General features: G+C 42.2%; 1 long non-coding RNA gene across 1 annotated transcript in view; it reads right to left on the bottom strand.

Annotated features, from left to right (window-relative positions):
• Positions 1-759: 759 nt before the first annotated feature.
• LOC135106841 (uncharacterized) overlaps positions 760-13824 on the bottom strand; it is a 67261-nt gene continuing 54196 nt past the window's right edge. Inside the window, exons 2-4 of the long non-coding RNA XR_010271478.1 lie at positions 4452-4665; positions 3657-3862; positions 760-1138 (exon numbers count right to left, since the gene is read on the bottom strand). This is a non-coding gene — a long non-coding RNA (uncharacterized LOC135106841). The remainder of the gene's footprint in view (positions 1139-3656; positions 3863-4451; positions 4666-13824) is intronic.

Raw genomic sequence — 13824 nt, 5'->3', positions numbered from 1 at the left:
ACTTTTGATGACAAGCAGAAAAGGTCCAAAGTTTTCGAAACGATGCATTTCTGCTGCTACACAATGTTAGTCATGTGATTTTTACAGGATAACAGTATGATTAAAGTTATTGCATATGTACGATTCATCCTTTTCACACTTACCTGATTTTCTGTATTTCATAAAGACACTTGAACACAAAAATACTCACCACCTCCTCCATTCCTGCCAGGTCTACCACGTGGCTGGCGGAGCGCGGCAGGGCAAGTCTCACTTTCGGCCTCACTCGGGCGTGCACCTACTGGTTACCGGGCCGCGCGGGGTCATGATGCGGCAGCGGTTCCTCACTTACCAGCCAGCGGAGCATGTTGACATGGCCGCAGCCCTGGCCGCCATCCAGCCTGAGCGTGTGGTGGTCCTTGCTGCCGTGGTGAGATGGTCTTGTGAATCTGGTGTCTGATGAGAGGTCTACTGCATCTAAGCACTCCTTGACACTCAACAACCAAAATGAAACAAACATCTAAAGTCTAAAAAAAACAAAACTAATCTAACAATATAGAATTCGTAGTAAACTAGAGCTGCAAATAACTTAACTACATTAACCATTACCATTAGAAATGTCTCCAGATAAACTCAACCACTACATTTTTTTTTTTACTTGCAGCCAAAATTGAAAAAAAAAAAAAAAACTGTTTCACAAATAGAGTGGTGGTAGATGACTGGAATAGGCTCAGTTATCAGGCTGCTGGTGCCGAGTCACTCACTCACTTACATTTATGGATAGGGATGATAGGTGGATATAAAGTATGCATGTTTCATACTTCCACGTAAAGGCATATAGATTTCTTGCAGTGTCCTACATGTTCTTACATTCTTATGTGCTTATCTCTTTTACTTTCAGCCAGAATTTTCTTTGTTTCTGGGTCAAGCAGGAGCGAAGGCACTGGATTCCTTAGGATTTCGATGGTGCTCCAGAATGGCGTGGGGCGAGCCTTGGGTGGGCGTGGCTGTCACGGGCAGAGGCGTGGTGGCTGAGGCGGCTGCAACACTCCAGGTGGGGCTGCCGTCACCAAAAAGTCTCCGCCTGAGCACCGTAACACAGCTGAGAGGTCGAGGTGAGCAGTGCACGTCTCTGTTTCACGCAGCTGCACATTCCACTCTGGGGGTGACATGAGGGACTTCCTGATTGAGAGTATCAAGCGTGAGACTAAACCAGTCAGGCCTGATGAAAAAAGTATTGGCACTTGAACGACGCACGGTTCAGTAATGCTTTCCTGAGGTAGGATAGTGTACTTGGCTGTGACTGAGCAGGAGGGGACAGAAGGACAAGGGAAGTATATGGCTCATATGATGAATGTGGACAGTCTGCTCGATACCTTTCACACAGTAGCTGATATATAAGTAGGTACAGTGGCGGTCAGAATCTGAGTAAATTTTTGTACTTAACCCATTGGTTTGTGCCTTCCTTCAGCCTTAGCTCCTCTGATCTACTGGCAATGTCCTTACAGAACCTGACAAGTGATAGATATTTAGTAGATCAGAGGAGTGAAGATTGAGGGAAAAGTATAAGCACAGAGGAAGAGAGTGTGCTGTGCTGCTCGTCTTCTTGTAGGGAAATTTGAGGGCTAGCTGTAGTAATGCTGCTTCGGATGCTATGGTGATGTAATGATGTCCTTACTCGGGACAGAGGTAAAAGGCAATGGAACTCAGAGGAGCGTCTCCTTAACATGTAACATAATTAATTCATGCTAGTGTTACCTAAACCGTATTTGTCCCCACCCTCTACAACTCTCTCTCTCTCTCTCTCTCTCTCTCTCTCTCTCTCTCTCTCTCTCTCTCTCTCTCTCTCTCTCTCTCTCTCTCTCTCTCTCTCTCTCTCTTATATGCATGAAATCAATAATAATACCTACAAATTTTTTCACACTTTTTTTTTTTTTCTTATTTGGGACTTGTAAGTACCGTCGAAGTGCAGCTGGTACAGTAAGCCGGGGTGGGAGGCTCACGCCGCCTTCTGCAGACAGTACGAGGGTTACGGGGACCTGTGTGCCTGCCGCCGTCCCTTCAGCCCGCACGTCAGGCACCAACAGGTGGGTGAGACTCACGCTGAGCCTTTATCACTACTCCTCGCTCTGTATTACTAAACTCATCATTCTCTCATCAGGACGATTTTCACAAGTCACGAATATTATTAGTTTGGTCCTCGTAGATGTTTTTTTTTTTTTTTTCAAGATAATGCAGAATTCTTGTTAAATTATTACTAGAATCATGAATGCACCCTTGAATATTCCAGTAAATTATTGAAATCGTCAAGCTTAAACGCCGAAACGCTTGTGAATACAGTGCCTTCCCTTCATGTCACTACGCCATGGGTTTCAATAATATGCCAGCTTTGAACGTGCATTTATATGTTTTCTTTTCCTCTAATACAGGCGCGGGTGGCAGTGAAGGAAGAAATTCCCGTGGTGGTGGTCACGGCCAACAAGCCTCGACATCTGTACCGGTGAGTGTTACTTGTTACATTCAAGACTTAACACCTCCATCACAATAAAGGAAAGTGTGATGCCCGGCCCTGCAGCATCACAGAAACTCTGAATTTATCTCGTTTCGAGATAAATTTGTCAGAGTGCAGCCTTCGCCCGGGGTTTGAACCCACGTCAGGACTGCCATGGCAGCATTTTTTTTTTTTTTTCCGGTACATTACCAGTCATGCCATAATAAGTGATCACTATGGCTCGAGTGATTTAGGGTCGTCTGCAATTGTTCCACCACTACGAAGGTCATTCCCCATTACTATTATGAATAAATGAAGCAACAGACCAGCTCGAAAAAAGTACATCTGTTTTTCTTAACGTTCACGTAATATTATGTAAGGCAACATTTGCTAAAAAAAAAAAAAAAAAAGGCAGTTGTGAACCTTGCCTACTCTGTGCACTTCCAGACTTTTAAGGAACTTATACACCATCGAGGGCGGCGGACAGGCGGATGTACTAGTGGTAATAGACAGCGCCCACCAGGAGACGCTGGCCCTAGCGGGCGTGATGGGCGTGGCTGCACTGGTTCACCGGCCGGAGGGAGTGCGCAGCAATCGTACCAACGCCAACATTCGCTTCGCCCTGTACAGCGTGTTCCGGCACTTCCCCGCCGCGGACAAGGCCATCCTGCTGGAGGACGACCTGCTCCTCTCCCCGGACTTCCTCAGGTTAAAAATCTGATGAAATAATCCACATGCGGGCGTACATGAACTGACGCACCACACAGATCACAACATCTAAACGAAATTAACTTTTTGGATTCCCTTCCTTTACTGATTATCTTTTTTTTTTCTTTTTTTCTGGAAGCGGCACATGGAGCAGGCTTCTTCTTAATTTTTTTTTTCTGTTTGCGTGTCGTTTGTTAGGCTTCTTGTAATTTAATTTTTCAACACTTTTTCTTATTCTTTTCTTAATTTCTTTACCTTTGTCTGTACTCTTCTTCAACACACACAGACACACACACACACACACACACACACACACACACACACACACACACACACACACACACACACACACACACACACACACACACACACACACACACACACACACACACACAGTAAAATAGCTAGCTTCATGCAAAGATTACCATGCAACTTGTTCATATGACCTAATTAAGCATCATCGCAAGTTGTCACTAACCTTTTATGAACGGGTCAGTTTCTTCCACCAGGCCGCATGGGTGCTGGACAACGACCCAACTGTGTTCTGCGTCAACGCCTTTAATAGTAACAGCCTCCCTGACACGGCCGCCGACGCCTCGCAGCTGCTGAGATCGGAGAGCTTCCCGATGTATGGGTGGATGGTGCGACGGAGCTACGCGAGGCAGGTCATCACTAACTGGATCCCTAATGGAGTAAGTAAGCTCTCTCTCTCTCTCTCTCTCTCTCTCTCTCTCTCTCTCTCTCTCTCTCTCTCTCTCTCTCTCTCTCTCTCTCTCTCCTCATCCTTTCCAATCTCCTCTCTTTTGCCTATTTTTCACCTTTAGACTCTTATCTCCTCCGTATTCTCATCATCATTCACTCACTGTTCACCTTACTTCGTTAGAACCTAAGAAAATAAGGGAAGCTGCAAGAATCCATCAGGCCTACACCTGGCAGCCCTTGTATGAAACTTACGCGTATTTACTTATTTCTACCTATTATCCTCATCCATAAATTTGTCAAATCTTCTTTCAAGGCTCCCTAATGACCAACAATCTGATTATTACTGAGTTAATTCCTCTTATCTACCACTCTATTTGAGAACCAGTTCCTTCCTTATCTCTTTTTTTCAAATCTAACCTTTCCAAGCTTGAACCCATTATTTCTTGTTCTACCTTGATTACTGATCCTGAGAAATTTGCTTACGACACTGCTGTTAGTTTCCCTATAATACTCGGGATAAGACACTGAAACGTTCGAGAATACTATCCTATATAACATTCAGCCCTCTTACCACTACAGTATAATCTCCTGCCCCACTACAGCCCGGTGATTGGGACTGGTGGCTGATGAAGGCGAGGGCGCAGCGGGGACGTGACGTAGTGTCCCCCGAGGTGTCCAGAACCTTCCACGCAGGCAACGCAGGGGAGCACGTGGACGGCTTCGAGCAACACCTTTACTACAGCCGGATTCTGACAACGTCCCGCCCCGACATCAGACTGCGGGACCTGCCAGGGTGAGGAGGGTGGTGGTAGGATCAGTAAACACGCGTGTGGGAAGGCCGGAGGAGTGAATGACAGCAGCTGATGTGTGTTTGAGAGAGGAGAGGAAATGACAACATAAGGTGACTGCATGAAAACATAACAGCAGGCAGTCATTAAATACTATATATTAACCTTTTCAATGAGATATGCAACAATTCACTGCACTAAAAGTAATGCATGTAAACTTTACCATCTACAAGAAAGAAAGGCATTAAAAAATAATAGATTTTACAATCTCTAGCCAGTATAATGTTTGGAAGTTGCTGTAGAACAAGAAAAAATGTCTCATAGTGGTTAGTAATTAAGGAAAGATATGCCAAATAGCAGTGAAAAGATTAAGGTGTGTGTGTGTGTGTGTGTGTGTGTGTGTGTGTGTGTGTGTGTGTGTGTGTGTGTGTGTGTGTGTGTGTGTGTGTGTGTGTGTGTGTGTGTGTGTGTGTGTGTGTGTGTGTGTGTGTGTGTGTGTGTGTGTGTGTGTGTGCGTGCGTGCGTGCGTGCGTGCGTGCGTGCGTGCGTGCGTGCGTGTGTGTGTGTGTGTGTGTGTGTGTGTGTGTGTGTGTGTGTGTGTGTGTGTGTGTGTGTGTGTGTGTGTGTGTGTGTGTGTGTGTGTGTGTTCTTGCCATTAAGTTCATTCACTCATAACTTTCAATCACTTCCTTTTCCTCCTCCCTCACAGTGTCGTCTTGGGGAACTACGTGAGGAACCTAACTGGTGAGATCCAGAGGGCGGAGCTGGTGACTCCTGACCCAAGGAAGAGATACTTCCTGCCGAAGGGAAGACCTGGACCCTTTGTTTCCTTCGTCAGATCAGGCACCAGGAATGACGAATTCTTAAGCTTTAGAATGTTTCTAATGGTAAACTTAAGTTAAGTCTGAAAGTCACTGAATGAGAAATGAATAATAATGAATAGGATGAAATAATGGATAAATTAAAGTTGGAACTAATACTCTTAATTAACAATAATGAAAATAAATGCAATAAAGAGATTCAACATGTGAAAATATATTGTAGGCAACACCAAGAAACAGATACAGACAAAACAATAATTAACAAAACTACTACAGAAAGACTGACAAGGAAAGAGAAATGTGACTAAGAAACCAATGCAAACGAGAAAAATATGCGGCTTTTCTTTATATCTCACATGTAGAAGTTCATATCATCCCTTTCCTCATTGAGATTAATTCTTTTCCTCCTTCTATATGAGTGCCTCTCCTGCCCAACGTGTTCGTATTACCATTTTTTTTTTATTATCTAGCTAACAATTTTTTTTTCCTTTCCTCCTTATTACGATACGTACTGTAGCGACCTGCCCCGCCCCTTTCTCTCTCTCTCTCTCTCTCTCTCTCTCTCTCTCTCTCTCTCTCTCTCTCTCTCTAAAATACCATCAATCTTTTCATCGGTGTTAAATGCCCCACGCCTTCCTCCAGATCACTAGGACCTACTACTGGGACACTCGTGAGATTTTCAGGGGAGTCATGAGACTGAGGTTACAGGATCGTCTGTTCTACATCGTGGGCTGTCCTCTGTCAGAGCTTTTCTGGTGAGTTTCGGAGTGCCCAATGGATGAGAATGAGTGACTGTCCTGGTATGAACGCTCTATCGCAATGCAGCTACTACTACTACTACTACTACTACTACTACTACTACTACTACTACTACTACTACTACTGCTGCTGCTGCTGCTGCTGCTGCTGCTGCTGCTGCTGCTGCTGCTGCTGCTGCTGCTGATGATGATGATGATGATGATAATGCTACTATTACTACTACTACTACTACTATTCCTACTACTACTACTACTGATGTTGGTACTACTACTACTACTACTACTACTACTACTACTACTGCTTCTGCTACTGTTGGTACTACTACTGATATCAATACAACAGCATTTCACAAATAGAGTGGTAGATGACTGGAATAAACTCAGCAATCAGGTCGTTAATGCCTCATCAATTGGGAGCTTTAAAATATTACGTAAATTTATGGATAGGGATGATACACTGGTACATATACCCATGTTTTATACAGGGACTACCACGTGTAGGTCTGCTGGCCTTCTGTAGTTACCTTGCCTAATGTTCCTATGTTCCTTAGCACATATACGTCTTTCGTTCAGCCTCTCTCATCGCCGCAGTGTTGCATCTCTTGCTATCTTCTACCGCTATTTTCACACTAACTGGTCTTCTGATCTTAATAACCGCATGCCTCCTCTCCTCCCGCGGCCTCGTTGCACAAGACTTTCTTCTTTGTCTCTCTTATTCTGTCCACCTCTCTAATGCAAGAGTTAATCGCTATTCTCAGTCATTCATCCCTTTCTCTGGTAAACTCTGCAACTCCCTGCCTGCTTCTATACTTCCTCCTTATGGCTTGAACACTTTCAAGAGGGAGGTTTCAAGGCACAAAATTCGGATAATCCTTTTGACCTCCCTTTGAACTGACATTCTAGTGGGCCTTTTTTTCCGTCTTTTTTTTTTTTTTTGTTGTCCTTGGCCGGTGCCCGTCTTATACAAAAAATCATGGTAATTTCAAATTAAGTAAATTTAGTCTATGATCATTATTCAGTTAAAGCTTAATAGCAAATTCTGTTTTTGTCAACAGTTTTAATATTTCTTTATTTTAACAATTTTCATCATATTCTATTAAAATTTTGGGAGAGAAGAATCAAACGGGATTCTATATTTTGTATCCTCTGGCCAGTCCTCTTCAAAACAAAAGAAAATACATTGCTTTAATCACAACAAAAACCTTCACAGAGCATTTCCCAAGAAGACTTTCATTACATATATTTCAGTATGTTCACTTCTTTCCCTCCATTATACATTGCTTTTACTTCCATTATTCTATTTCATTTTCTCACAAGTTTTACCGTAATCTCTTTAGCTTATTTTCTTTACCATAATCTCTTTCCTTTAGCATAATCTCTTCACTTCTTTCCCTCAATTCATCATTTCACGTACTTAAATTTTTCATTGCCCTCACTATTTTAATCACAATCCCCTTAATAATTACAAGGCCACACAGAACATTTCCCAAACATCCCATCTCCTTTTAGCACGCTTCCATCACAGGCCCTTCAACATTACTAGTACTTCCCTTCCTCATCCTCACACTTCACACCACACCACGCCTTACTTCCCTTTTTCCTACTTTTACAATCCATCACATCCCTCTTTTTTGTCAGCGGCACCCAACCCCTTACACCCTTCCTTCATTAACAACTGTTCTTAAGCTCTTTTTAATTAGTGATACATTATCCCTTCCCCGCGCCCTCCCTCGCTGGCTATCGTATTCACCAGCAGTTCCCCCGCCGCTAATGTTTTCTCTCCACTTGCTTACATCTCTCCCTCCTTCCAGCCAGCACAAGCCACGCGATGTTCCGGTAATAAGTCCAACGCCGGAGGTCATCAAGGCGGTCTTAACGATCAATAACAAGTACGAACAGTCCCTTTACGAGTACGGCACAAAAGTGAGGAGTTACGAGACTCGGCTACTGGAGGAGACTGACTTTGCTACGTGAGGGAAGTGAAACTGCGTATAGTGAGCCAGTGTGATTTCTTTGCTGTGTCTGTGCGTATGTTTGTGTTGTGTTAGGCTTGCTGGTGTGGTGCTGATGGATTTTTTTTTTTTTTTTTTTTAGATATGTTTTGTAGTTTGTGAATGGAAGTTTTGATTGTAATTGTGAATCTCTCTCTCTCTCTCTCTCTCTCTCTCTCTCTCTCTCTCTCTCTCTCTCTCTCTCTCTCTCTCTCTCTCTCTCTCTCTCTCTCTCTCTCTCTCTCTCACTTCACAGTGGATCACTCAATTCAAACACTCACTAAAAGGATTAAAGGTCACGACCAATATAATCAAATAAACAGAGAACAATGATCGCTAAGAGCCACATGCACATTGTGAAGAGAAGCCTCAAGCATCACGTAGGTGGTCAGGTAAATAAACACTCGAGGCTCCTGATGGCAAAGAAAATACAAAAAGTAGAATTACATATAGTTGATTAATCCTTCCAGTACCGCGGTATTATCCTAATTTTATTCCGTATACCTTTAATGGATTGGATCAAGTAAAACATGACAATTTTTTCTTTATCAAAAGTTTAAAAATCATCTCCAGTAGAATTATCCCTTTCTTTATTATATTTTGGTTAACAATAGGTGACATTATGTAGGACTGACTGTTAAATATATGCATCCAAAGCGAAAATAAACTAATCTTCTATGATCCTAAGTTGCTTAACACTTGACCTGATAAAATAATTTTCCCATAATCATCTACAACTTTTTAGACACATGTTTGTACAGCCTCTTAAACAATTCTGTAGCTTAAAAGAGACAATATCAACTTCCTACTATCTGTTATTTTAATGTACATCAGTGCAAACAGTTTTTCACGTTGCTCTGAATGTTAACAAGGGAGGCTCGTGGCAGTGAAATGGTTAATAATAACATTTGCCATTTTGTCATTCTCTCCTGGCGACATTTTCTCGCTTCATATCTTTGGTAAAGCCTGAATTAATATATTTTTACGACCAAACAAAACTCGTTTCCCACAATGTAACAACAGAACAACAGCACAACAGTAGAATAAACATTATACCCGAATAGATAATACACACTGGGTACATGAAAAAAAATGTGTTTGTGTATTCAGTCCAGTAATAATTGACAACATTTCATTGAATCAATTCCAATTCATTCAACCCTTTTGAAATGAAAAAAAATAACTCTTCAATTCCAGTCCAATTCCAATGCTCCTATTTTTTTTTTTTTTTTCTCCAATCAATTCCAGTTCAGTTCATGATTGACCTTATGTATCTATAACGCTGCCCACTATCACCATTAAAACATTCCCATAACACCCTCACACATTCACAATAAATGAACTCTGGAACCCTCTATCTGTTTGCATTTTTCCTCCTTCCTGCGACTTGAACCGTTTAGAAAGAGGACTATCAAAACATCCGGAATCTAATAGAGCAACTTTTTGGATGACCTCCTCTTATAATCTTCATTTAGGGAATGGCATATTAAGTGGGCGTTATTTATTCATTCTATTTATCTTTTTTTTAAGTTCCTGTCCAGATAACTTAACAAACAGCACCACAACCCTACATCTCTAAATGGCGCAGTCATTTGTAATACTTGCACGAAAGTGGTAAGCTTACGGAACCACCGCCTGATCACCTCAGCGTCACCACTCATTAAGTTCAGTTGCACTATCAGGCATTATCACTACTTCCCCAAACTATTCATCAATCAATCAATCAATCAATCAATCAGGTTTATTTATCCCTAAAAGCAACATAAACTCCCTTCCACCAACCACAAGACTAACTACTTCTACCAACATTGCAGTGAATTCGCATCATTTCCACACCACGAAGGTACACTGTTACTCCACTCACATCTTTTACACCAGCACCTCATTCTTATCGGAAACAATACTAGACAAAGGTGAGCCAAGGATGTCTTCTTGATTCTAGTAAGGATTCTGCAAAAATCGGTAGTATAAAAAAAAAGAAAAAGTATCCATGAGAATCCGAATAATCACCATTATAGCCTGTGAAAATAGACCTGATGTGAGAACAAAGTGCTTCAGAATATGGGCTTATGTACTGTTAAAATCACAACACTATACACACACACACACACACACACATAACCACATCACTATCGATATCATTCTAATTCACAGCCACTTGCATTACCGTGACATTCAATAGTGAGTCTATAATCGCACGCTGGGATCACCACATCGCCACAACGCTCACATCAACGCACCACAATGAGCCTCGCCACGCCACACCGCCGCCACATCACCCGCCGCCCGCCGCAGCTACCACAGTCAGCACGTGGATGAATGGTTTTACAAATTTGGGTCATCAATATCAGTAAATAAGTCATTACAGGGAACCTACGGCACCACAAACTGCGCTCATCTATCAGGTGGGGAGCAGAGCGGAACGTGTGTGTGTGTGTGTGTGTGTATGTGGATGGAATGTTGTTGAAATGGATCCTGAACAAGATGATATATTCTGAAATTGACGATAAAATAATAGAAATGGATGTGTTTCCTGGACGATGGACGGCACAGCAGAAACGACGTTAATGGTTATAACAACAACAACAACAACAACAACAACAACAACAACAACAACAACAACAACAACAACTGGCACTGCAAAATCATTCACAAAATCACCATTATGAAATTATTCTGCTACCAGGTGACGTTTAGGGACATTGCAGTGCATGTTCTATGAGTGCTCTGTTAATAATAAATGTTCGACAAGTAATGAATAGCAAATGGTGATAGTTGGGACCTTTGAATTAATGTTACTGTTAGTACGAGTATATAGTCAATAATGCTCTAACAAAATATCTTTTATGGGGAAGTGTACTTTTAATTAGTGAAGATTGAAATTAGGGGGAAAAAAAATAATGTAAAAAAAAAGAAGCATATTAGATTAACGCATATTCGGTAAATTAAAGCATTAATGACTTTATTAATAAATTTCCCTTATGATCTCTCTCTCTCTCTCTCTCTCTCTGATGAGCGCTAAGAACATGAATTGCCAAACTTGAAAACCATCCTCCCTCTGAACCATTAACTTTATACAACCTTTTCACAACCTTCCACTTAGCATTCCCCTTCTATATATCTCTCAAATGAATGACAAGGCCAGGCGATGATTAAATAAGTCGGCGGCGCGCTGGCCATTTATCTCACCAGCCACGATCCATCACTCGCGAGAAAGAAACACTGAGTAGACGAGCCGAGGCCAAGTGACCAGATCAGCTGCCTGGATCCTTAACGACCACATCTTGACTTCCGCTTTGTCCTTGGAGCTGTGAAGTGTATCTCAGTCGCTTGCTATTACTTTGGGGTTAATAGTGTGTGTGTGTGTGTGTGTGTGTGTGTGTGTGTGTGTGTGTGTGTGCAGTTCATGGGAAGAAAAAAAGAAAGGAAAAAGGAGAAGTTTGAGTGTTATGTGACTCTGTAGCAAACGTGTAGTCGTATGTGTGTGTGTGTGTGTGTGTGTGTGTGTGTGTGTGTGTGTGTGTGTGTGTGTGTGTGTGTGTGTGTGTGTGTGTTTCACTGATGTCTTTGGGTCTCTATTAAACCCTAACGATATGTAATTGAAAAAAAAATCAATATCTTCTTTCTCTCATTTCTCTGACTTATTTTTGAAAAGTATACGATAAAAAAAAATCTTATTTCTAAAGTTTTCTTATATGTACTTTTTTTTCGGGAACAGAAAATTAGCGGGTTTTTTCCATTTTTGTGTCCATGACTGGCAACCTTAAAGAAAAAAAACAAATAAATAAAGAGCATGATGTGCCCTCCTTCAACCCTCATGCACGTTTCATATGACCCTATATCTCTTGTGCAACACTCATACACCCTGCTTGCACCTTACGGTAACACCCTTCTCTTCCTCTCTTGTAACCTTGTCACATCCCAACCCTGTCTTGTATAGCACTGTCTGTTATCATCTATGTTTCTTCTTTTACTTCTCTTACCTCCGCCGCTGCTGCCCGCCTTGAAAGCACACGCCTTATTCATGTCTTTATTATTTTTTTTTCTTTCTCTCTCTTTTCCTCCCTCTGTCCCTGTTATTGTCTTTCCTGCTGCTACTTCTGTTCTTCTGTTCCTTCACGTTTGTCTTTCTCTTTGTCTTTCTTTTCCTCCTCCTTTTCTTCTTCCTTCTTTAAGTAACCTCCATTAACCCTTTCCCTGTCACACACACACACACACACACACACACACACACACACACCACTACCACCACCACCACCAGCTCCCTCCCATGTGACAAGGGGCTGCCAAGGCGGGTGTGTGAGCTGCTTCGTCACTTCCACCCTCCACAAGACTAATGGTGACCAACTTATGACTTGGTTCCTCCGCAGTAACGACACAATGAATGATATTAATGAAAGCCTCGAGTCTGCATCACTCACATCTTCACCTCATCGCCCCCGCCTCCAGCTCGGCCTCTGCTCCTCATCATGGCCTTGTAGATCCTTACCTTCGCCACTGTTCCTCCTCATTGCTCCTCACCATTGCCCTCATTAGTCTCATTACATCTTCTTGTTATAGCTCCTTACCATTGCCCTTCACTACAGTCCTTTATCATAACCACTAATCTATGACTTTTGCCATTATTCCTCATCATAACTCCTCACTACTTCCCTTCTCCACTCACCAAAGGCCTTCACCACTATTCCTTACAACAGTTCCTCTACACAGTTCCTCACCGCGACACACCACAGAGACCTCAAAGTCGCTCACCATATCTTACCCGAGTCTCTCATTAAATTTCCTCAACATTACTTCTCATAACGTCTCCGCCTAACATTCACTTATCCTAACACCTCACCTCAGCACTACACCACTGATTTCCACCGCAACCACACATCACAGACATTTCCTCCACTTGTTGTTAGTCATCATCACAATCTTCCACCACTGTTTTGCATCAGTCCCTCATCACAGACTCTCAACCACAGCTCCTTTTAACAGCAATCAACACAGACTCTCACACTACGTTCTTTTAATTCGTTATCTAATTGTTCGCCTTTCTTCCGTCTGGCTTTGGATTCACCGCTGCCCTTTTCTTCAAATACTGATTAACGTATTTGCTCTATATACTCGTCGTTTCTTATATGTTGTATTTCACTACATTGTTCTATGACTAATAAAAACCTTGCTTCTTTCTGCATCACTTCCTTATAACTCTCTTTTCCTTATGCCATTCCTAAGAAGCAAAGTTAGCTAAAAAAAAAAAAAACACAGATTCTTACAGATACACATACGTACACACACACACACACACACACACACACACACACACACACACACACACACACACACACACAAACAAACAAACAAACAAACAAAACAAACAAACAAATACACATAAACACACAACGAATTGTTACTTCCCCATAAAACCATTTTCCTTCCTTACCAAACTCATTTTACACTCCCTTCTACTCGTGCTCCCCTTTCGCCAAAACCCATCAACTAGTGCTCTCCTATCTGCTGGCCCTTCGATTAGCCCTTCCGCCCCTCACCTGCTCCCCGCTCGGACCTCATTCATCCTCTTTACATGATCTCCACCTT

This window comes from Scylla paramamosain, chromosome 2, assembly GCF_035594125.1.
Source record: "Scylla paramamosain isolate STU-SP2022 chromosome 2, ASM3559412v1, whole genome shotgun sequence".
NCBI lineage: Eukaryota > Metazoa > Arthropoda > Malacostraca > Decapoda > Portunidae > Scylla > Scylla paramamosain.
Note: the sequence above shows the minus strand (reverse complement) of the source record. Positions and strands in the feature narration are given on the sequence as shown.